Consider the following 23,002-nt stretch of genomic DNA (forward strand, 5'->3'; position numbering starts at 1 on the left):
AAACCTTTGGTGATGAAAAGAAGTGCTTGTGCTGACAAGAACTTGGCAGGTTCACTTGATAAATAACGTTCACAATAGTGGACCATTTTATTTATTCTGGAAAGCCCTTATCGCTCCTTTGGGAAGTTAGCATGGAACAAAGTTCTCTGAGCATTGAAGGGCTGGTTGCTACAGTGGAAATGCTGTCCCTTATTTGAAGATCTGTGCTTTCTAGTAATATATGAAAGATAACATTTCTTGTTGGGTAGTTAAATGGGAATAATATATGTCAATCTGAGATTTCATGGCCACATGCATGTACTCGTGCTGTTCTGTGCACTTGCACTAAGTCTGAAGCTCCCAGGAAGTTTTGGACTACTGCATTTTAAGCACTGTGACTGTATCTGATGCACTGATACCACTTTCAAAGTGCTGGAGCTGCTGTGTGTATGGTACAGCTACACTTATGTTTCCAGCCTTACTGATAACATGGCACATGACCAACAATATTGGGGTATTTCATATATTATTGGTGTTACTGAGTGTCGGGGGTCCTAAACTGGTGGAATTTCATCAGAAGTTCTATGCACAGTGAATTCCTACTTTATACTTGGAAATCTGTCCAGTGTGGGTTTGGGATTTTTGTGACAAGGCAAAGATTGATACATGTGTTTGGCACCAGAACCTGGGAATTTCTGGTGGTATCTCTCAGTCAGCTGATGTCAGAGACATGCTTGTATATTCAGGAAGACTTATGTTGTTAACCCATTTAGCTAATTTTTTTGTTTTGTTTAAACTGAGGGAGACAATTTTATATATTTCCATGTTGTTTTTCTTTTCCTAGTAACCTGGCTTTCTACTGATAGAGCAAGTTTTGGTTTTTGATGTTGAAAATACCTATTTGTGGAAATAATTTATGTATAGGACATAAATTTCAGGGGATGAGAGGCTGAACGGTGGGAAGGCAGATGCTTGTCAGCCACCATGCTGTGGCATCTCCAGTGTGCTGATGCTTCATGTGTTAAAACATTGTCCTTCTCACAGTCATGTAGCCCTTGCATCATCCCTTGTTACCAAAAATGAGAGTATGTGCAGAGACTTACTGGAGTATTGGCAAATAATGAGGCAAGCTTGCATATAACCAAAGCAGCCTTAATTTGCCATCCCTTGTTTTTTACTTTTTTCTAAACAACTAATTTTTATCTGAGTTTGAGTTGTGATATCATTGTCCTGTGTTCAACTTATTCACAATATCCTCTCCACTCTTGTGCTATTTTTTCCTGCATGAATCTATATTATCCTTTGCAAGACAATCATTTGCCTACAACTATGTATTTCTGGCACTGTTTCTTCATTTCAATGCACATCTAAAGACTTGCTTACTACACATTTTGTTTCTAGCATGAAAGTCTGTGGAAGCATATTGCTGTGTCTCATATTTTATCACTTTAAATAGGTTGCCAACTATAATACGTGTATACTTAATTTGTCTAAAAAAAGTATTGGCCAAATTTTTCCATTTTAGAGTTATTCAATTTACCCTAATGGTCTTTAACTGAGACTTATGTTCACACAATGGAGGATAAAATAGACTGAATTTTTTTTTTTCAGAGCTATTAAATTTTTGAACTTGATGAGTTACCACCCAGTCCAGAAAATACAAGTTTCTGAGTGTCCTGCATATCTGTCAAATCTGGCAACTAGGCACTAGATTTGTTGAGACCACTGGAAGATGAAAGAATAGTATAAAGCAAGAAATGATGAGACGAATGTGATTATTTCCAATTTAGAGTGACTGGAGGACACAGCTTCTGTCCAAGTGCCATCATGTCAAAAGCATAACAGTGCTGAGGCAACTCAGGCTAGGCGTATTTTTGTATCAGCTCAGCAAGAGCACCTTGCTAGATAATACACTGCAGTAATTGCCTTCTTGAAGCTTGAAGGGAAAACCAAAACTTTCAGATGCTGTACAACAAACAAACCCCCAAGCCCAAGCATTAATGTCTTTAAGAACATATTTCAAAACTAAACATTAGTAAGTAACCTAATGTATACACTCAGTGTGAAGGTGGACCATGTAACAGCACTGAGAAACCTGTACTGAAAACCATCTGACTGTGCTAAATATGAAGGAAAAACCCAAGAAAGTTTCATTTTGGTAAAGCTTACTGACTAAATAGGCAGGACAGAAAGCCAAGTAAAAGGGGAGAATAGCCCTCTGCTGTTTAAATTTTTCTTTTGGTAAAACATAATGTCTCTAGTACAACAAACCAGAAACTTGCTTTATTTAACAAATAACATGCTCAAATCTTAATGAAATAAATTTCCCTTAAGCGTATGCTCTATGTCTTCCTGGCTAGACATGCGTTTTGCTGAATCAGGGTGTGACTCACTGGGCTGCGTGGGACAAAGAGACAGAATCAGACTGGTGTTCTAACCCAGAAACTGATGTTGGTCCAGAAGAATGTGTCGCTTCCAAATGAACTATTGGGGCAGCTGCTTCCAAATAGCCCTTAAGATAGGGATTCTCTGTGATGCATTGAAAACAATGTCTAAGTAATTGCGTGGGGAGCATGTTCTTTTCAGTACTGGTCTTTCTGAAAATTTCTGTACCAGATTTCTCTTTTAATTTATTGAAGAGCCATGTCAAAGGCTTAGAAACCACTTTTATTTATGCATTTTAACTGAGAAACAGCAGCTGTGCTGAGGCAAGCCTCAGGTGGCCCATGCTCCAAACCATGGGGTGTTTGAAGAAGTTAAAGGCAAACACCAAAGGACAGTGTAACTAATTTCAATGAAGATTCAAAAGCAGCTTAGCTCAGAAGCACTGGGTTTGTTGGCCCTAATGTAGCAAAGCACTTAAGCAGGTGTCAGGTTTTAAACGTGAGCTTTTTCATTTTGGTTCCTATGAACGTCCATAAGTACTTTGCTGGACTGGGATCCTGGCAGCACTGAAACCCTGGATATCTTTGCGCATTAAGCAGTGTAAGTTAAAGCATGAAATGATTTGAATTTGTAGCTTTTCCTTAAATTATATAGCAGAGGTCTGCTCTTTCCCTTTTGGTTGTTCCTTTTGTGCCTGAAAGATTTTACTAGTTTTTATAATGTTTAAGATTCTATGTTTTCTTGCTATTAGATATCCAACCATGTACAAAGAGCCTGCAGGGGGGGAAAAGGCAAAAAATAATGATAATAACAAAAAAATAATCCAAACAAAAAGAACCCCAAACAAAACCCACCACATCCCTCAAAATGAAAATCAACAGAAAATACTCCTCTTCCAGAGCTTTGAGGCTGTCCATAGAGGGAATTGCAATCTTGTCAAATAAGTCATTACAGAGAAGAAATTGTTTGCATTCTGTCCTACAAAAAAGAGGCGAATTTGAGAGGTGTATCTGCACTTAGCATGAAGGCAAAGATAAGGAACATCTAACAACAGCTGAGTTCATGCTTTTCCTTTGGAAAAAAATGTGTTCAGGTTAAGAACTCACAGCTGACAGAAAGCCATCATATATTATGTATTAGTTATACTAGAAAATGAGCGCTATTGAGCCTGATTCTGCTTATGTTTCATGATTGCATTACATGCCCCTCTGTGTCTCTTCAGTGATGGTACCTTTCTCTTTCGTAATGTTTCTTCATACTGTTTTTATATATTATTGAAGAAGGAATTGGGAAGCTGGATGGCAAATACCGTATGTAATGAATTTTTCACAATGTATTAGCTGTTAGCATAAACTAGCTGAATTAAATGCTAATAACCATCAAATGACTTTCCAGCAGAGAATAACACATGTTCCTTCTGGCTGATGAGAGGAAAGCTGAACCAAGGCTGGGAGAGCTGTTGGGATTCAGGCAGCAGGAGCTGGACTGTACTTGCCCAGTTTGTGCCGGTGTAGTTTGCAGGTTTCCTGTTGTTCTTCTAAAACAGAGTTTTGCACATTGATTGAGGGTCTCCTTTGGCCTGAAGGGAGGGAAAATGGAGCAGTTTTTCAGTGCAAACTGTTCAGGCAGAAGCGTCTTGTTCCAAATTTAAGTAGTTTGTCTTCCCAGCTAATGAGTCTGTTTGACAGAGATAGACGGACTTCAGCAGTTTCCAGTACTGAAAGCTGGGCCAAGGAAGAAACCAAAGGGGATATGATTTCAGGAATAATTTTACTTAATTAAAAAAAAAAAAGTATATATCTTTTTAATAATTAAGTGCTGATCTTTCGGAAATGAGAACCATTACTGCTGGTCCTTTAGCTGGATGGATGTGATCTTGTAATTCCAAAATAATACCAAATAAGTTTGCCCCCAAATCATCATACTAGTTGCCTCAATTACATCACAGACCTGGCTTATCTTGCGGTTGTGTAGATTTTCAAAAGGGCTGAATTGGCCCCTTCATTTCTCTTCTAAAACATCCATTTGGTAGCAAAACATGATCTCAGCATTTATTCCTTGCTCCAGTGGAAGTAAAAGGAATTGAGTCTACTTTCAGCATTGTAACAACTGCTGGCCAAGACTCTGGTTTAGTATTCATAGAATCGTAGAATGGTTTGGGTTGGAAGTGACCTTTATGATCATGTATTTCCAACCCTCCTGCCATAGGCAGGAACGCCTTCCACTAGACCAGGCTGCTCAAAGCCTCAATGAGCTTTGCCTTAAACACTTTGAGGATGGGGCATAATATCTGATATTCCAGTGGCATCCAAGCGGGTAGGTAGACTAGCATTCACAAGAGCTGCAAAATAAGTACAGTCATGCACCATTCATCCCCTTCCTCATAGGCCCATTAGTTCAATGATGGTAAATGTCATTAGTTCTGCTAGTTTGTCTTTGTTGAGGTTACTGAAGCAGGAGCATGTGAAAGATGTAGCAATCTCTTGAGCAATATATAGGGTTTTGTTTTCTTCTTTTAGAAGTGTGTCTGTGCTGAATGCATTATAGAGATGCAACGTGTCCATGCAGGGCTAAAGCATTTACTGCTCTTCACTCTGCAAGCCTGTAGTGGGCAGAAAGGCATTTAACAGCCCTATAGATAACTTGAAAAGTGGCTTGTAGGATAAATGTCTGTTTGTTAGGCTGGATTAAAAGACAGAAAAGTAAATGTCATGTCTAAGTACTATGCTGTGAAAAACAAATTGAACTTTACATCTATATTGCATTAGTATGCTGGCTTCTTTGTTCTTGATTTATAGTTTTGAAAACTACTTTTAAGCCTTAATATGAGCATTTTTGTGTTTATGCTTTTAAAGGGAAGAATTTCTTACTATTCAATGTTTGAGTCATGTGATTACTTTTACAATTCATGGCTTTAAACATGCTTGTAACTGTTTCAAGATGAGGTGAACACAAGAACCAAAATCTCAGTCTTTGACTAGAAATGAATGTTGCCTTTGTTCATAGTGATAAGAATATCCAATTTTCATTTTCTTTAAGTCAGACTTCTAATTATGGTAGCAATTAATATGGTGGTTTACTAATCATGAAATATCAATTGATTTATTAGTTGGATGCTTTATGTGATTGAGTTCTTTCTAGCACATGGATCACAGCAAATAGTTTCTAAAAATTGTGGATAAAGTTGCAAAACTTTTGGAAGAGCAGTTAAATATTTTCTGGCTTTATGTGACATGTCTTAAAGCTATTTTGATTTAAAAATTATTATTTATATATTCTAGTTAGTAGTGGTAACACAAGTGATTATTTTCCTTTAACTAGCTTGGTGCTGATAAATTCTTAATACTTAAATTTGAATTATATATCCTATAGAGGATTATTTGAATCATGCACTTTCAGCTTGTGCTCTGATCCTACAGAAAAGCAGCTTTTCATTTCTTCTTGCTGGCCCTATGCTGCAAGATAAGATCAGTGTATGGGGAAAGGAAGCATAGCATTTACAACTGAGTTTTCTCTGTAGGGAAGTTGTACCCTGAGATCCTGTGTTTTCCATGGTTTTCTGCATTGCTGCATTTGCCATTGTTGGTGGCAAAACTTAAGGAGGAGATCGAGACGCTGAGGACCATCAGGGAGTGTGAAAGGGAGATCGATTGGTGGAGTAACTCCCTGGCATGCCAGTTGGAACGGTTCCAGGGAGATACCCCCCAAAAGGGGATGGACCCCCTGTCCTCTCAGACAGAGGGGGATGGCCTGAGACAGCCCCTGCCCTGTAGCTGTCGCGCAAAGGTAGGGGACCAAAAAGACGATGAGGGTTGGAAGCGAGTTCCAGTTCGGAGTCGTGGGCAACCTTCCTCCCTTCCTGCCCTGCTTCCCCAGGTGCCCCTCAGTAATAGGTTTGAGGCCCTGGATCTTGAAGGAGAGGTAGGTGAGGATGTGGTGCAAGGCCCGCCTACAGGGTCACATAGGAAAAGGCGGTCGACTTCGCACCTCAAGACTGCCTCTGACAAGAAAGAAAGAAAGGTCACTGTAGTAGGCGATTTCCTTCTGAGAGGAACAGAGGGCCCGATACGCAGAGTTGACCCTCATCATAGGGAAGTGTGTAGTCTGCCTGGAGCCCGGATCAGGGATATCACCAGGGCGCTCCGCAGCCTGGTGCACCCGACAGACTACTACCCGCTGCTGGTCTATCAGACAGGTGGGGGGGAAGCTGCTTCCCGCAGTCTGAGGGGGATGAAGAAAGACTACAGGGCCTTGGGGCGGATGGTGAAAGAGTCTGGGGCTCAAGTGATCTTCTCCTCACTCCTTTCATCTTCCAGTGATGATGTGGGACGGAATGGGAAAATTCAGTCCGTAAATGATTGGCTTCGAGACTGGTGCTGCAGGCAGGGCTTTGGATTCTTTGATAACGGCTGGTTTTATAAGGCACCAGTCCAGACAATGGCACGTGGGAAAGGTTTATCTCACAGAGGCAAAAGGATGCTGGGGCATGAATTAGCAGGGCTCATTTGGAGAGCTTTAAACTAGATTCAAAGGGGGATGGGGTTGTAACTGGGCTTGCCCCAGTGGGGCAGCACTCTAGAATTGATGAAGACTGGGAGGCCTCCTATAATCCTAGGGTGAAATTGGTGAGCTCAGCTCCCTCCTTGAAATGCCTGTACACCAATGCACGCAGCATGGGAAATAAGCAGGAGGAGTTAGAAACCTGTGCTCGGTCAGTAGATTATGATCTGGTGGCAATTACAGAGACATGGTGGGACAGCTCACATGACTGGAATATAGTCATGGAGGGCTATGTCCTTTTCAGGAAAGACAGGCCAGCCAGGCGGGGTGGTGGGGTTGCTCTTTATGTGCGAGAGCAGCTACAATGTACTGAGCTCTGTCCAGGGACAGGGGATGAGCGAGTTGAGAGTCTGTGGGTGAGAATTAAGGGGCAGGCTGGCAGGGGCGATACTGTTGTGGGTGTCTGTTACAGGCCACCAGATCAGGGTGAGGAAGTTGACGAGGCCTTCTACAGGCAGCTGAGAGCGGCCTCACAGTCACAGGCCGTGGTCGTTGTGGGGGATTTTAACTTCCCTGATGTTTGCTGGAAGGACTACACAGCAACCCAGCCACAGTCCAGGAGGTTCCTCCAGTGTATGGATGATAACTTCCTCATGCAAATGGTGGATCAGCAAACCAGGAGAGGAGCGCTGCTGGATCTCATCCTCACTAACAAGGAGGGGCTGGTCGAAGCAGTAAAGGTTGAGGGCTGCCTTGGTTGCAGCGACCACGAGATGGTGGAATTCAGGATCTTGTGTGGTAGGACCAGTAGAATAGCAAGTAGAATTGCAACCCTGGACTTTAGCAGGGCAAACTTTGGCCTTTTCAAGCAATTGCTAGGGGAAATCCCATGGGCAAGGCTGCTTGAAGGAAAAGGGGCCCAAGATAGTTGGTTGGCATTCAAGGATTGCTTATTCCGAGCTCAAGATCAGAGCATCCCGGCACATAGGAAGTCAAGGAAGAGGGCCAGGAGACCTGCGTGGCTAAATAAGGAACTGCTGGGTATGCTCAAGTGGAAGAGGAGAGTTTACAGGTCATGGAAGGAGGGGCTGGCCACTTGGGAGGAATATAAGGCTGCTGCTAGAGGATGTAGGAAGGCAGCTAGGATGGCTAAGGCCTCCTTAGAATTAAATCTGGTGAGAGGGGTCAAGGACAGCAGAAAGAGCTTTTTCAAATACATGGCTGATAAAACTAACACCAGAGGCAAGGTAGGCCCACTGGTGATTGGGATGGGTGCCCTGGTGACAGAAGATACAGAGATGGCAGAGTTACTGAGTGCCTTCTTTGTCTCTGTCTACTCTGCCGGAGGCAGTCCTGAAGAGCCCTGTACTCCTGAGACCTCAGATGAAGTCAGGTCAACGGAGCAGTTTGCCTTAGTCAATGAGGAATGGGTTAGAGACCAGTTGAGCAATCTAGACATCCATAAATCCATGGGTCCAGATGGGATGCACCCGCGGGTACTGAGGGAACTGGCGGAAGTCATTGCTAGACCACTCTCCATCATCTTTACCAAGTCTTGGGAGACAGGAGAGGTGCCTGAGGAGTGGAGGAAAGCAAATGTCACTCCAGTCTTCAAAAAGGGCAAGAAGGAGGACCCGTGTAACTATAGACCGGTCAGCCTCACCTCCATCCCTGGGAAAGTGATGGAACACCTTATCCTTGGAGCCATCTTAAGGCATGTCAAGGATAAGAGGGTTATGAGGGGCAGTCAATGTGGCTTTACCAAGGGGAAGTCATGCTTGACCAACCTCATAGCCTTTTATGAGGAAATAACACGGTGGATGGATGATGGCAGAGCAGTGGATGTGGTCTACCTTGACTTCAGCAAAGCATTTGACACAGTCTCCCACAGCATCCTCATAGCTAAATTGAGGAAGTGTGGTCTGGATGATCAGGTAGTGAGGTGGACTGCAAACTGGCTGAAGGAGAGAAGCCAGAGAGATGTAGTCTATGGGGCGGAGTCTAGTTGGAGGCCTGTATCTAGTGGAGTGCCTCAAGGGTCAGTACTGGGACCAGTATTATTTAATATATTCATCAATGATTTAGATGAGGGAATTGAGTGTACTATCAGCAAGTTTGCTGATGACACTAAGCTGGGAGGAGTGGCTGACACGCCAGAAGGCTGTGCTGCCATCCAGCGAGACCTGGACAGGCTGGAGAGTTGGGCAGGGAGTAACTTGATGAAATATAACAAGGGAAAGTGTAGAGTCCTGCATCTGGGCAGGAACAACCCCAGGTTCCAGTATAGGTTGGGGAACGACCTGTTAGAGAGCAGTGTAGGAGAGAGGGACCTGGGGGTCCTAGTGGGCAGCAGGATGACCATGAGCCAACACTGTGCCCTTGTGGCCAAGAAGGCCAATGGCATCCTGGGGTGTATTAGAAGGGGGGTGGTTAGTAGGTCAAGAGAGGTCCTCCTTCCCCTCTACTCTGCCCTGGTGAGACCGCATCTGGAATATTGTGTCCAGTTCTGGGCCCCTCAAGAAGGAGGGACCTTCCTTCAAGAAGGACAGGGACCTGCTGGAGAGAGTCCAGCGCAGGGCAACTAAGATGATTAAGGGAGTGGAGCATCTCCCTTATGAGGAAAGGCTGAGGGAGCTGGGTCTCTATAGTTTGGAGAGGAGGAGACTGAGGGGTGACCTTATTAGTGTATATAAATATATAAAGGGGGAGTGTCACGAGGATGGAGCTAGGCTCTTCTCAGTGGCAAACAATGATAGGACAAGGGGTAATGGGTACAAACTGGAACACAAGAGGTTCCACTTAAACTTGAGAAGAAACTTCTCAGTGAGGGTGACGGAACACTGGAACAGGCTGCCCAGGGGGGTTGTGGAGTCTCCTTCTCTGGAGACATTCCAAACCCGCCTGGACACATTCCTGTGTAACCTCATCTAGGTATTCCTGCTCCGGCAGAGGGACTGGACTAGATGATCTTTTGAGGTCCCTTCCAATCTCTAGCATACTGTGATACTGTGATATGCTGAATTCTAGTTCATTGCCTACTTTAGGATGGAGTATAGAATTTTTGGAGAAAGTACAATAGCTGGAAATGTGTTATGGGCCATAACATAGTATTCCTAGATTCTAACTCTGTGGCATGGGGGCTGAGCCAGATTTTCAGCTGGTGCAACCTGGCACTGTTCTATGATTGACATCTCCTGTTGGCATTCATGTAAATCAGTAAAACATCCAGTAAAACAGAAGCTGTTGATTCAATGTTGGTTATGTTCCTAATGAATCTATTTTTCAACTTTATATTTTGCTTCAGAAAAGTGATTTTCCATCTCATGTCAGACGTGTGTTTGTTTTATCCTGGAATCCATTATTTGACCCAGAAAATGAGTATTCATCATATTTAGAAAAGATTTCTGAATCTTGTTATATTTTTTTATTTGAAAATCTGATGCCTTGAGAGATCTTGTTCTTCAAGATCTGTTCCATGCGATCTTTCGTTTGGAGAAGAAGAGATGCTTAAAAACTCTTCACTAGAATTGAATGGACTGTTGATCTCTTCAGAAAATAGCTGGTGTGCCACCAACAGATTGAACAAGTAGAAAGTATGTATGCAAGAACTTTTCTGTTTACAGAAAGAAATTATTAGAAAACAGTATAGTAAGCAATATTTGAGGGCTGGCTGGGTTATATATTTTCCCAGGCTTTGCAATAGGGAAAGCAAACCTGTTCAAAGCATCAAACACAGGAATCATTAGAACTAGGTCAAATTCTTCTTAAAGATCAGGATCTGACTAACTTGCAAATGTCAGCTTTCCTCATATAAAGAACCATACTGTTAAGCATATTGCGTATAGAATCATAGAATAGTTAGGGTTGGAAAGGACCTTAAGATCATCTAGTTCCAACCCCCCTGCCATGGGCAGGGACACCCCACACTAAACTATGTCACCCAAGGCTCTGTCCAACCTGGCCTTGAATGCTGCCAGGGATGGAGCATTCACAACCTCCCTGGGCAACCCATTCCAGTGCCTCACCACCCTAACAGTAAAGAATTTCTTCCTTATATCCAATCTAAACTTCTCCTGTTTAAGTTTTAACCTGTTACCCCTTGTCCTGTCACTACAGTCCCTGATGAAGAGTCCCTCTCCGGCATCCTTATAGGCTCCCTTCAGATACTGGAAGGCTGCTATGAGGTCTCTATGCAGCCTTCCCTTCTCCAGGCTGAACAGCCCCAACTTTTTCAGCCTATCTTCATACAGGAGGTGCTTCAGCCCAAATGCAAGGGCGTTTGAAGGCATTGATTGTACCAGTAGTGGACTGACCTTTTGGTATTTCATTTTTTGACTTCTGTTTGTTACAGGCCAAGTGAGATATTTCAGGATGGGTAGCTGGTTGTTTTTTGAAGGCAGTATTTATTATGTGTCAAAAAAATCATTCTGGTATCATGTGATGGAGCAAGCAGTTGCAATGGCTGATGTCAGTCCCTGCCACAGCAGTGGCAGACTGAAATGTGTGCCCTTGAGTTTCTCAGACTTGTGTCTTTGTCAGTATCAGTTTAATGCATTGACCTGTAAAGTGTTCGGGTAGGCAAAAGCCCACTTCTGGGAAACTGTAGCCAGTAATACCAGGGTGAGCTGAGGACTGTGGTTATATTTTCTTAAAAGCCATGATATTTAATGCTAGTCTTTGTCTCAGGGCCTGAAGAGTATACATGTATTCGATCCTGGAAACACTGTTTCAAAACTTAGTATTGAAACCATAATTTTACTCATTGCCTGTTGGAACAGGTTTTAGTTTGGGTTTGTTTCTAAGCTATTTAGAACAAAATGTAAATGAAAATTGAAGAATATCTTATCTGTGCTGGAGGCTTTGGTTTCCTTTGCTGCTTCTGTTAGCTAGCCACCACGATATGTACTACACCAAGGTGTAGTTTGTACTAGAGGCTGCATTTACGTAAATGGTTGGAGTTTTCTGCTGACACTGAGATGGTTGTATAATACCAAGGACAGTGCAGGTGTTCTCTTCAGGGCACTGTGCTCCCCAGGAAAGCAGAGCTAGATGCGCCTAGCCAAATAGTAACAGAGCTCCATCTGCTTTAGTCCTTCTACATAGAATAGAATCATAGAATAGTTAGGGTTGGAAAGGACCTTAAGATCATCTAGTTCCAACCCCCCTGCCTACAGACAATGCTTACACATTTATGTGAAATCCCACCAGAAAAGATCTGAACAGTTGTGATAGCTCTACTGAGAAAAGAAAGTGAGCTTGAAACAGAATTTTGTGGTGATTTTGTGTATTTGTTCTATTGTGTCTTAAGAAACACCCTTAGCTTTGATTTTCCTAGGTTGGGTTTCTATTCGTTGCTGTCCCTCTTCCTTCTGCTCCTGCACTGTAGAAGTATTCTGCCAAATCCAGTATAATAGGAAAATAAGAAAACATACTGTCTATACTGAGGAAGTGGTTTCCTTAGAAATGCTAACCATATGAAAACTATAAATGCTGATAGTTGAATAAAAATCCACTATAGTTGAATATGTGGATGTGGGCCCTGGAAAAAAGTTGAAAGTGGAATATGTTTGCCAGAGAAAGGGAAAAAAAATCTTGTTGCTGCCTAGGCTACTTGCCAAAGTGCAGTTGAAGTAAGATTACTTTAGGTGTGTTGTGTGATAGCTTTTCCTCTCACTTTTTATATAAGGTGCTCAAAGGAACATGGATATGAACAAACGAAGGTCTGTTTTGATTTCATACTTTCATGAACTCATAACTGAACAAATAAGTGTATGCTTTGATAACTGTGTGTGGGACAGGGCTGTTGGTGGTGCCGTCAGATGGGACGCAGTACTGCTCAGCTCCCTGACACAGCTGCTGTGGTGTATGGGCAGACACAAGCCGAATGCTGCTCTTACTGGTCCCATTGCGGTATTAGCGAGTGGGTTTTACAGCTGGAAGAGGTCAGAGGGGCAATTGCTGGCAGCAGAATGGGATACAAAACCCAGTGAGAAGAGTCTTGTTACATGCAGAGCTTTATTCTCCCTGCTTTCTGTAACCAGCAGAGACCTTCTTGCTAGTCTTGAGTTACAGTAGCAGTTTAATATAAACATGCTATTGGTCTGTGTATAGAATGCTGCCAATGCTAATAGACACCAATGCATGATCAGTGAGGTGCAGAGCTTTACATGTGTCTCAGGTGGAGATTTGCTGTTGAAATTCTGCTATCCTTCTACCTCATCAGATATAAATTTTGATATTTTTATATCTACTTTATTTTTTTTTTTCTCCTGGGACCTGCACTTTGTGAATTACAAAATCAGTCAATCAATAGGTTTTCTTTAAAGGAAAAGGCAGGCATGAATATTCAGCAGTCATAAAATGCTCTGAAGATTGCCATCTAATAAGGATGAAATAAAAAGCAGAAGCTGATTGGAGTCCTAGAAAATGGGATATTCATCTATTTATAGGAATTTGAGTCTTCATACGCCACATTTTGTAATTTAGTTCTCAGTGTTGTTGATTTTAAGCGCTTCTGGAGAAATCATTAAATGAAGGAAAAGTAAGAGGAATTTTAGAAGAACCAAGTTGTGTTGATTTACAAAAGAAGAATAGAGCCAACACGATTTGTCTGGTTTTGAAAGATGCATGAGTGAAAAATATAAAATCTCATTATTGCTGGAGAACTGCCCCATGCCAGGGACTTGCTGTCTCCAACACAGACCAATTTGCTAAAATTTTGCTAAAAAACTACAAAGGATGTAATCACACTTTTTCATCGTGCTTATTTTTCAGACCAGGTCATAGTCCTTTCCAATGCAAGTGCCACCCTAGAGCAAATCTTTGTCATATAAATTTTTTTCTTACATCTTTTGTGTGTTTGAGTGCTCTTGCTTCTCTCTTCTCATTTCTGGCTCCTATGTGTGTGACTTGGGAGAGCATTCATAGGACTTGTGAGAAGAAGATGACCTGTGGTTGCTCAGAAAGAAAATATTAAAAAAAAAATAAAATAAAAAAATTGCTCGATTTCCATTTCTACAGAGATGTTTTAAACAGCTGCTGACATTGTGGGAGACCTGGAAAGCCTCAGGGAATCATTCTACCTTGTGCTTGATTTAATTGAAAATATTCTGCGTATACTTTGTAAAAATTTAAATGTACAAACTATGAAATTGGGGAGAGAGGACATTATAGGGAGATATACTCAATATCTCTTGTGGAAATATTGCCCATTATTTTATTTATATAAGTATTACCATAGCTAGAAAACAATGTCAAGGGTTTTGAGGGTAGGGGGAGGAAGCCTTAAAACTAAGCAAAGCTTGATGTTATGTCAGCAGGGCTGGGCTAACTAATCATCATGCCATTTTCTAGCTGATGTGTGCACCTGACCCATAATGTCTGTTAATTGTAATATGAAAAATAATGTAGTGCACCTGCAGAAGGTGGAAGGAAATTGCACTCTGTTTTGGTATAATTTTAGCATGGTCTGCCTCTCAGCAAGGATGCCTGTGTGCTCTGTAAATAATACTTTTAAATCAAGTCCAGTTGAAGGAGTTAATGTCCTTGCTTTGGAGAAACTTGTTCCCAATAGGTACGGTACTCTTGCCTGGGAAAGCAGCGATTGGCAGTAAATGGGGACGAGGACATGGGAGCTGTGAGTCTCTGGGCCTCAACATTCTTGTCTATACCATCTGAAATAAGATGATGTCAAGGGACTCATTCTAAGCCAAGTCATTCTTTCCAATAGTTGCTCTTGTATTTTCTTGGCAGCAGTATTAGCTAGATTCTTAGGTCAACTTGGCCATGCTGTCACTGCTGCTGTGAGTGGTCCACTGAGCTGTGCTCCCACTAGCTGTGTGGGCAGCTAATGCATCCATCATAGCCTAGCCTTGGGAAGGAAGGGTTTCTCTGGGAACAGCTTACGGGAAAAAACTGCAGTGCAACACTGACTCCTGCCTCTTCCACTTCAGTGGAGCCACTCCAGCTTTATTGTGAACAACTGTTCAGAAATGTGTAATATTTTGTACACTCAATATTTAATTTTCAGTACTGCTCAGCGTATCTATGATGTGTAACAGCTTTACTGGCAATGTATCCTGAATGTCTCAGTTGCTCTGAACTTTCCTGTTTGGCTGGCTGAGGGATTTCAAAACTAGGAAAATATAAATGTCAATTATTTGGTGTAGAGAAGTCTATCTTAGTGAATTAAGTTGTTAAAAATGTGGATCTAAATTCACATTATACTTGCTGGTGGCTTTGTTTGGTTTTTTTTTTTTTTTTTTTTGGGGGGGGGGCAGAGTGGGGTGTTGGTTTTCTTATAGTTTGGGTTTTCTGGCTGCTTTCAAGTGCCATGCTAAGTGCTTTCACTGTTCTTAACTTCTTACTAGATGAAGGATTGGCTTGCAATTTGGTTTAACTCAGTGCCTTTGAGGCAGATAATTTTTCAGTGGAAATTAACTGTGGATCATTTCAGAGGATCATTGCATGTTTAAAGAATGTTAAGTCCCAGTTGCTTGCTTGTGCACCAGATTTAAGTATGTTTAGTCTCAGAGCAGGATGGCAGACAAGGGAGACATTGTATGAGGAGGTGCAGATCAAGCAGAGAATAGCCACTGGAGACTGAAACACCACAGTATTGCTATTACTGTACTATTACTTGTATTGCTATAGCCTCTAAAAGGTATGTCAAAGGGAGGGGATTTTTGAGTTCATGTAAACAATAATGGAGTAATCTTTGCCTATTAAATTGACACAGCATCCACAGTTTACAGCTGCTGAGAATCCAGACTAAAATTTGCTTAAAAAAATTGGTTCTGGTAGAGCTAGATATTCGGATAAAATTTTCCTAAGAGGGAGAAGGTAGCTAGCAAAATAAGCAATAAATGTTGAATTGCAGAAAATAGGCTCTGGAGCCTTTGAAATGCAAACTTTCTTTAGGAATTCAGGAGCCACATGTGTAGGAGGTCTTCTGAACAATCTGGCCACCACTTTTGGGTATATACGAATTCAACTGTCATTTGGTGCCTAATAGTCTAGTTCTGGTAAGCTGGCCTTTTGACTAAATTCATCACTGCAAAATGCCAGTCTGGAATCCTTGCTCATGGAAGTGAATGAATTGAATACATACTGAGCGTATGAAGGGTTTCATTATGCAGAAGCTTTAGAAGAACTGAAACAAGAAAAAATCATCTCCCCCTCCTCCCTGACCCCTCTCCCCATCCCCCCCTCCCCCGCCCCCCGAGTTATCCAGTCAGATGTATGATTCAAATACAGACTGGCTATAGTTGTATTTTCTGTAGCATGTTTCTTGCAGACCCCTGGCAAACTTCGTTTGCTGGCGTAGTCAAGTCCAACTTGCATTAAACTTAGCAGGAGCTGTGCTGACTGAACTTGGCCCTCTGCCTGCAGAAAATTAAATGCATCGGCAGGTTAGCCAGAGGAAAGTGTTCTTCTATTCGGGGTGCTCGGCACTCATTCTGAGGTACTCTGGGCTTGTGGAAAAGAGGAATGCTCCAAAATCAGGCCTAGCCAGGAGCTGGGACAAATTGCATCTTCCTTTTTCTTCTCTGTATTAAACACTAGGAGGCCTGAGAACTTTACAACGCATGGTCACAGGCAGGTTCTGGATGCACAGTTAGCCTTACCTGCACTTTGGACTTCGTGTCTGTACCCATAAAAATGAGAGCACTACTTCTTTATTCAGTTTTTTGAGGGATGGGTTTGATGGTGGAAATCAAAGTCATGGTGTCAGCCTTCGTCCAGGTATGGTGGTCACGCTAACATGTATACAGCAGGGATTCTAACATGTGTGTGTTCATGCATGAAAGCACACCCTTCAGTCCCTAGAAAAAAATGGAGGAATATGTGAATAGCTCTTTAAATCTAAGACTCTATTTGAGTTATTGCAGTGTGATCATGAGTCTCCCTTCTAAGCTGTTTTAGCCCCAACCTGCACCTCTCCAGCTTGTCCTTTATTTGATTATTTTTGGGATGCAGTCCTGTTTCTGAAAGTGGGGTAGGCACTTAGTAGTATAAATCCCATTATAAATAAATGGGAATCAGAAATGCTCATGCTTGGTTGGTGTCTTTTTTTTTTTTTTGCTGTTGGTTTTTTTGTTTGTTTGTGGTATTTTTATTTTGTGTTTGAAAAAACCCATCAAATGTCATTTTGTGTTACTTGAAATCACGTTTAAAAAAAAGTAGTTCTAGAAGATGTTAGTAACCAGCATTCCTTGCATTGTTTGATGACTTACTTATGAAGTGGGTAGAATTGTATTATCTGGAGTTGCAACACTTCAGTCTCTTTTAGAATGTTTACAATAAAAATCTGAAGTTGACAAGTATTGGGGAGTATATTTATTCCCTTGCTGTGGATTAAACAATTGATTCTGAAAGATTAAAATGCCCCACCTGCCTTCTTGCACACTTCTGTTTTGCCGTGTCAAACAATATAAAATGAATACTGCACTTCCCTCTATCTAATTGAATAATTTACTGTAAATAGCTGTCATTTACTTTAGAGCAGTAGGGGATCATTAGCCAAATGGATGTGAGTAAGTCATGCCTTTAATGCGTTAGAGGGGCCTAAAATGGAATCATCTAAATGGAACCATCAATACAGCATGCTGAATTAAGTCAGAGGCACTTAAAGCTTTAAGTCCTCTTTCTTGTAAATTACACGCTCCCTCGGCAGAAAGGTAATCGAGAACTTGCATAAAATATAGTATCTTTGTTTCAAAGCTTTATTTTTAATGAATAAAATAGTACTATTTAGATAACATGATTAGTAGGTAGAACTGTGTTTTGGATTTCCCTTGCTTTAATTACCTCCCTCCTCTCTGACTGAAGCCTTCTTGCTTGCAAGCAGCTACTTGTGCTGACTAATATTGGCTCTATTCTGTAAGTAAGTAAAATGAGAGGTAATAAAATATATTTTCTTGACTTTTATGGGTATATGACCTGATAATTATTTCCAGAAGTTGGTATTTTGTGTATGTAATTTTAGAAAGGTGCCAGTCAATCTTAACTCCTAAATGTACAATACGTTTTTGGCTGAAGTCACTGGCAGGGGTGTCAGGTGCTTTAATGCATCTGTCCTTCTCATTGACCCCTCTTGGTCCCATCTAGTTCTTTCATTCAGTTCCCTGTTATCCTGGAAAAGGTTGGTTTTCAGTTAAAATTGGAAGCCATACTTTCAATGACATCTAAGAGGATGATTCAATAGAGGTAGCAACTGCCTTGAGGTTTGAGGCTTAATTTGAAAATTATTTTAATTGTAATTTTGGTACCTTGTATTATCCATAAGAATGTTCTTTTTTTGAAGTGTATTGAGGTCCCTCCAACCTCAACATTCTCTGATACTAGCTTCTGCGTCTCAGTGACTTTGTGGGAACAAGTGGCACATGTTTTACAAAAAAGGCCTTTCCCTTCTGAGTTTTTACTTGGCTCTGTTTTATTCTTCTAATCTTCTAGGGATTCTACAACATTAAGGTTCCTGACCTATTTTTCCACATTTATTTGCTACTGAGTTCTTAGTCATCTCCTGTCAGTGGTCAACCATTTCATTTTTTAAATTTTTTTTTTTTTATGCACTAGGAATTCCACTCACACATATGAACTCTAATTTCTTGCAATTAGATTTGGGCAGATACTTTAAAATCAAGTTAAGGTTCAAGGGCTATAAATAAACAAAACCCCTTCCTTCCTGACCCCCCACTATTGCAAATTTAATCTGCCACTGTGCTGAGGAGAGCAGAAAAATTTGATATGGAATTTGATATCAGAATATGGAGAAGTTAAATAACTTGCTGTTTGGCTGGGAGGAAGTTGGTGACAAACCTTGTTGTGGAAAGCAGAATTATATCCTTATTTTCATTCACTAGCTGTAATCATTGCCCTATGTTTCCAGTAACCATTTTTTCCACTTCTTACTGAAATGTATGGGGGATTTTTTTTTTTTTTTTTTTTTAAAGGTAAATTCATCTTGTGCTTTGAAACTTTTCAGAATCTGCTTATGAATGGCTTTCACTTTTATTGAATGAGTCATGAGTTGAAAGCTCTGTCCTGTAGTTCCTCCATGAGTAATGCTTAGCATTTTCTTGGGTTCTCTTTTAGAAGACTATTAAATTAAAAGAAGAATCTGTTTTTTGATATCTTAATGGACAATTAGATGGCTAGGTCTCAGAACTGATTTACATTTACCACTGCAGGAACTTAAATATTTTCCTCCAATTTTAGGATGTCACTTTTTCTTGCATGTATGTGTCACTGGCCATAGCTCTTACTTCTTTAAATAAATAAATACATTTTGTTTTTTAGGACTGCTGTGGAAGTTCTGATTCTGCTTTTGAGGACAGTTTTTCACTAAGGTCTGTATTGACAGTAGCTACCATAGCTGGCCCATGTACACAAGCCTCAAGTTACCTACTTAACATTAAAGTTGTGGTAATGAATATAGGTAGTATGTGGCATCAGGAATCCTGTTCTTTCACCTGAGCACTGACTGAGAGAGGTCATGGGTTGTTCCCATGAAACTTCTGTGCTGAGTGTTGTCCAAATAAGGTGTACTTGCATGTGCAGTCCCTACTGAAGGTGGGGCAGAGTGTTTCCCTGACTGCTCAGATGGCAGATCCTTCCTCTTGGATGCCAAGGCACAGGCACATCAGTAGACGGGTATTGGCAATATCTTCCAAGTTATTTGGCATGCCTAGACCTCAAGTATTTACTGGTATAACATAAGTGTCATTGGCGCAGGCGGTTCTTTGGATCCAGTTGATGTAAACGTTGGATAGTTGATAGCATCCCTAAGCTTAGGCACTCTGGATGTAACAAAACCCATATTTGCAGGTGGAATATACACTCTGTCTCCATGATGGGTTACATATGGGTATGTTCTCTTGCTGAGGCCAATTATTGGCTTTGGCTGCATTTGGAGATATTGGAAGATGATGGCTGTTTATAGATGAGCAGAATTTTCTGTGGCTGATCATGAAAAATTGAGATGTATGAAACTTGCGAAAGTGAAATTCTCTCTAAAGGTGGTAACTCGAAAAATGCTGTTATTTTAATAGTGAAGTGAGCTCTCTGGAGATATTTAGAGTTGACTTGGCTACTCTTGCAAGTGGGAGATGGTCTGCCTCACAGCCCACGTAACACAAGTAACAACAGAAACAAGCCTGAAGATTGAAGTTTTTAGGGCAATGGATGAGCTCTGTGACCTCTGGTAAGTCTTAGTGCATTTGCACAAGAAACGGTCAACACCAGATTTCTGGGAGTGGAAGTTCATGGAGAACTTTGATGCTTAAAGATGCCCTTGAGTTTTACTTGTCTTATGTGCCTGGAGAGTTAGTAGTGCACAGGCTTGTATTAGAAGGGTGTGAATGGACTGCTTTCCAAATGTGAATCTAATGTGTATCTGTCTGGCTTTCAGTGAGGTATTGATGAGCAAGTTCTGCAAGGCTCAAGCCAGAACTGATAAAAAACCCCATAGTCACAGTTGTGTTTTTCTGTGGGGAGGAAAAATCAAGTCTGGAATCTGAGCACTCCTAAGCCTAGTGATTAGGAATTAATTGAATTTTGCTGCTAATACAAAAAGTTGGCTCTGGGACCTTTACTTCCATCTAATTCTGGTGTATGTATCTACTTCTGCTATCAAAACTCGTAATAATAATAAGAAATATTAATCAAAACATTATCCTTTTTCTGCATTGAAACTAGTAGTGTTTAAAAAACAAATTCTCTTCTTCAATATCACTTTTTAGAAAATCATAAGAAAAAATAATACAGCTGTCCTGGAACAGACTGGAGTTCATTGTGTACTCAAAACTTGCATGCTAGTTCCTTTGTGTAAGATGCTACTGAACATCAGCTGAGAAGCACGGTCAGTTACTGTATCTCAGTACTGTAGCTCAGCTGATAGATGCAAAGTTGCTGGTCCCCAGTAACTTGCTGTGTATCTGGGAGTTACTAATGAGAAAGTAGATACAGGCCATAAATTTTATACCTTCAAAATTTGGAGCTTTACTAAGTAAAAGTACTGTGACATGTAGATTGTCACTTTTTAAATCAAACTACACAGGTCTATTGAGCTACAATATTTATAGGAATGATACTGTGTAATAGAGTTATGATGTAAAATAGGGGAGATCCATTAGATGTTATGAACTGATAAGGTACTGGAAGTGGCAGCTCAAGGAAGTTGTGAATGCTCCATCCTTGGCAGTGTTCAAGGCCAGGTTGGACAGAGCCCTAAGCAACTTGGTTTAGTGGAAAGTGTCTCTACCCATGGCAGGGGATTGGAACTAGATGATCTTAAGGTCCTTTCCAACCCAAACCATTCTGTGATTCTGATACTTAGTATTGCTATAAGCTGATGGAGGATGTAGTGTTGACTCTACAGCATAGCTGGATTTTAAACAGAAGGCCTAGCACAAAGCTCTTTGCTACACACTGTTCTTGAACTCGTACTGAGTATAAGTGGCAAACCCTGAATCTTGCTAATTCACATTTTCACTGAATCCTTCGTCATGCAGCCTTTTCACTGGTGGACACATTTCAGGAAAAGGGCATCTAGTTTTGGTCTGTCAGGATGAGTAATGTTATAAGCCCTCCAGTGTGGCATAATTCTTCCACCGTACATCCATCATCATCTGAACTTTACTTGCTAACAAACAATACTCCTCTCCTTGTGTCTTTTCCTATTGTTTTGTTACCTGTGCTCTTCTCCTTGGTCCTTTCATACTAAAACTTCAGCCCATGAATTATGTGTGTGTGGGGAAGGCAGGTGGAGAACACTAAAAAAACCCAAACAAAACTCCCAAAACAAACTAACCAAAAAACTAAAAGTCTCCCTTCTACACCCCCAAAAAGAAAAAAACAACCAACCAACCAAAACCAAAACCTAAAAAAAAAAATCCACCAAACAAACAAAAAAATGAAACCAATCCCAAAATGACCAATCTCTGATGTTACATCAGATAATGCCATTTGAACTTTTTCACTTGACCTTCTGGAGATCTGCAGTCAGAGGCTCGGGAGTGCTCTTGACACAGAGTTCAGCACATTGACTTGAAGTAGGCTTTGCGCTTTCTGGTCCAAGCTGTTCCCAAAACACAACTTGAGCTCTGGAGTAAATCTATCCTAATGTGTACAGGCTGCAAGTCCCCCTGAGCCTTTAAATTTGCTAAGGATTTCCAGATGTTCTCTGGTCATGTTACACCTGCCCCTGAGACACTGAATACAGGAACGATCCTACAGAGCAGTTCTGCCTCTAGTCCTGCTGGAGATACCTTATCTGCATTGCTATTACAGCTTTTTGGCTTCTTAATGTTTTCTGTGAAGGACAGAAGGAGAAGAAAACGTGTGATGACTGGATACTCTTCGGTGGTGATTCAAAAATAAATGCAGTATTTACTCCTTAAAAAGTGAAAAATTCCACTGCTGCTTTATTACTCTGCCTATGTGGAGAATTATAATCACTAGGCAATGTTGCTCTGTTAATAGGCAGTCTGAAAGTGTTAATTTGTTATTAAAGAAAAAAAGCAAGAAATATGAACACTTAAATGTTGCTGTAGGCTCAAATGTTCATATTTTTCTGTATAGCTAATTTCATAAACATACTCTGATCTTATTTTTTGTTTTTATAAGAAGTTCATGTTTGTTTACAGGATTTATTGTGCCTATCTAGAAAAGACATGCTTAAAGGTAGAGGTTGCAATTAGTATGAAGATAGCTTAGTGGAGAAAAATCACTGCTCAGAGAGCCTGGATCCTTGAAGGTACATAGCTCAACCACACTTACTTTACATTTTCCTTGGTGTGTTTTGGCTCATCTTGTATAGTTGTCAATAAATTGGATCTCCTGTGCTTGTATTCTGTTGGGTTAGCTTATTAGCAGGCAATAGTTTGGACATCTCTTATTTCCTTTCTTACACTCTAACTTTTGCATATAGTGCTCTGATGTCCTTTTCTTTCTTTTCCCCAATATGTAGAGGAAAGGGAAAAATATGATAGATGTTAGTGGTAGAAGTAGCAAGTTTATTGGTAATTCATATAGAGAGCTTGTTCAGTGACTAGAGTGAGCTATTCTTGGCCTTTTGTGTTTATGTTGAGTTCTAGGTAAATATGTGTTTGTGTTGGCCTAAAGCTGATTTTAAGGT

Source organism: Psittacula echo, assembly GCF_963264785.1.
Source record: "Psittacula echo genome assembly, chromosome: 5".
Taxonomy (NCBI): Eukaryota; Metazoa; Chordata; class Aves; order Psittaciformes; family Psittacidae; genus Psittacula; species Psittacula echo.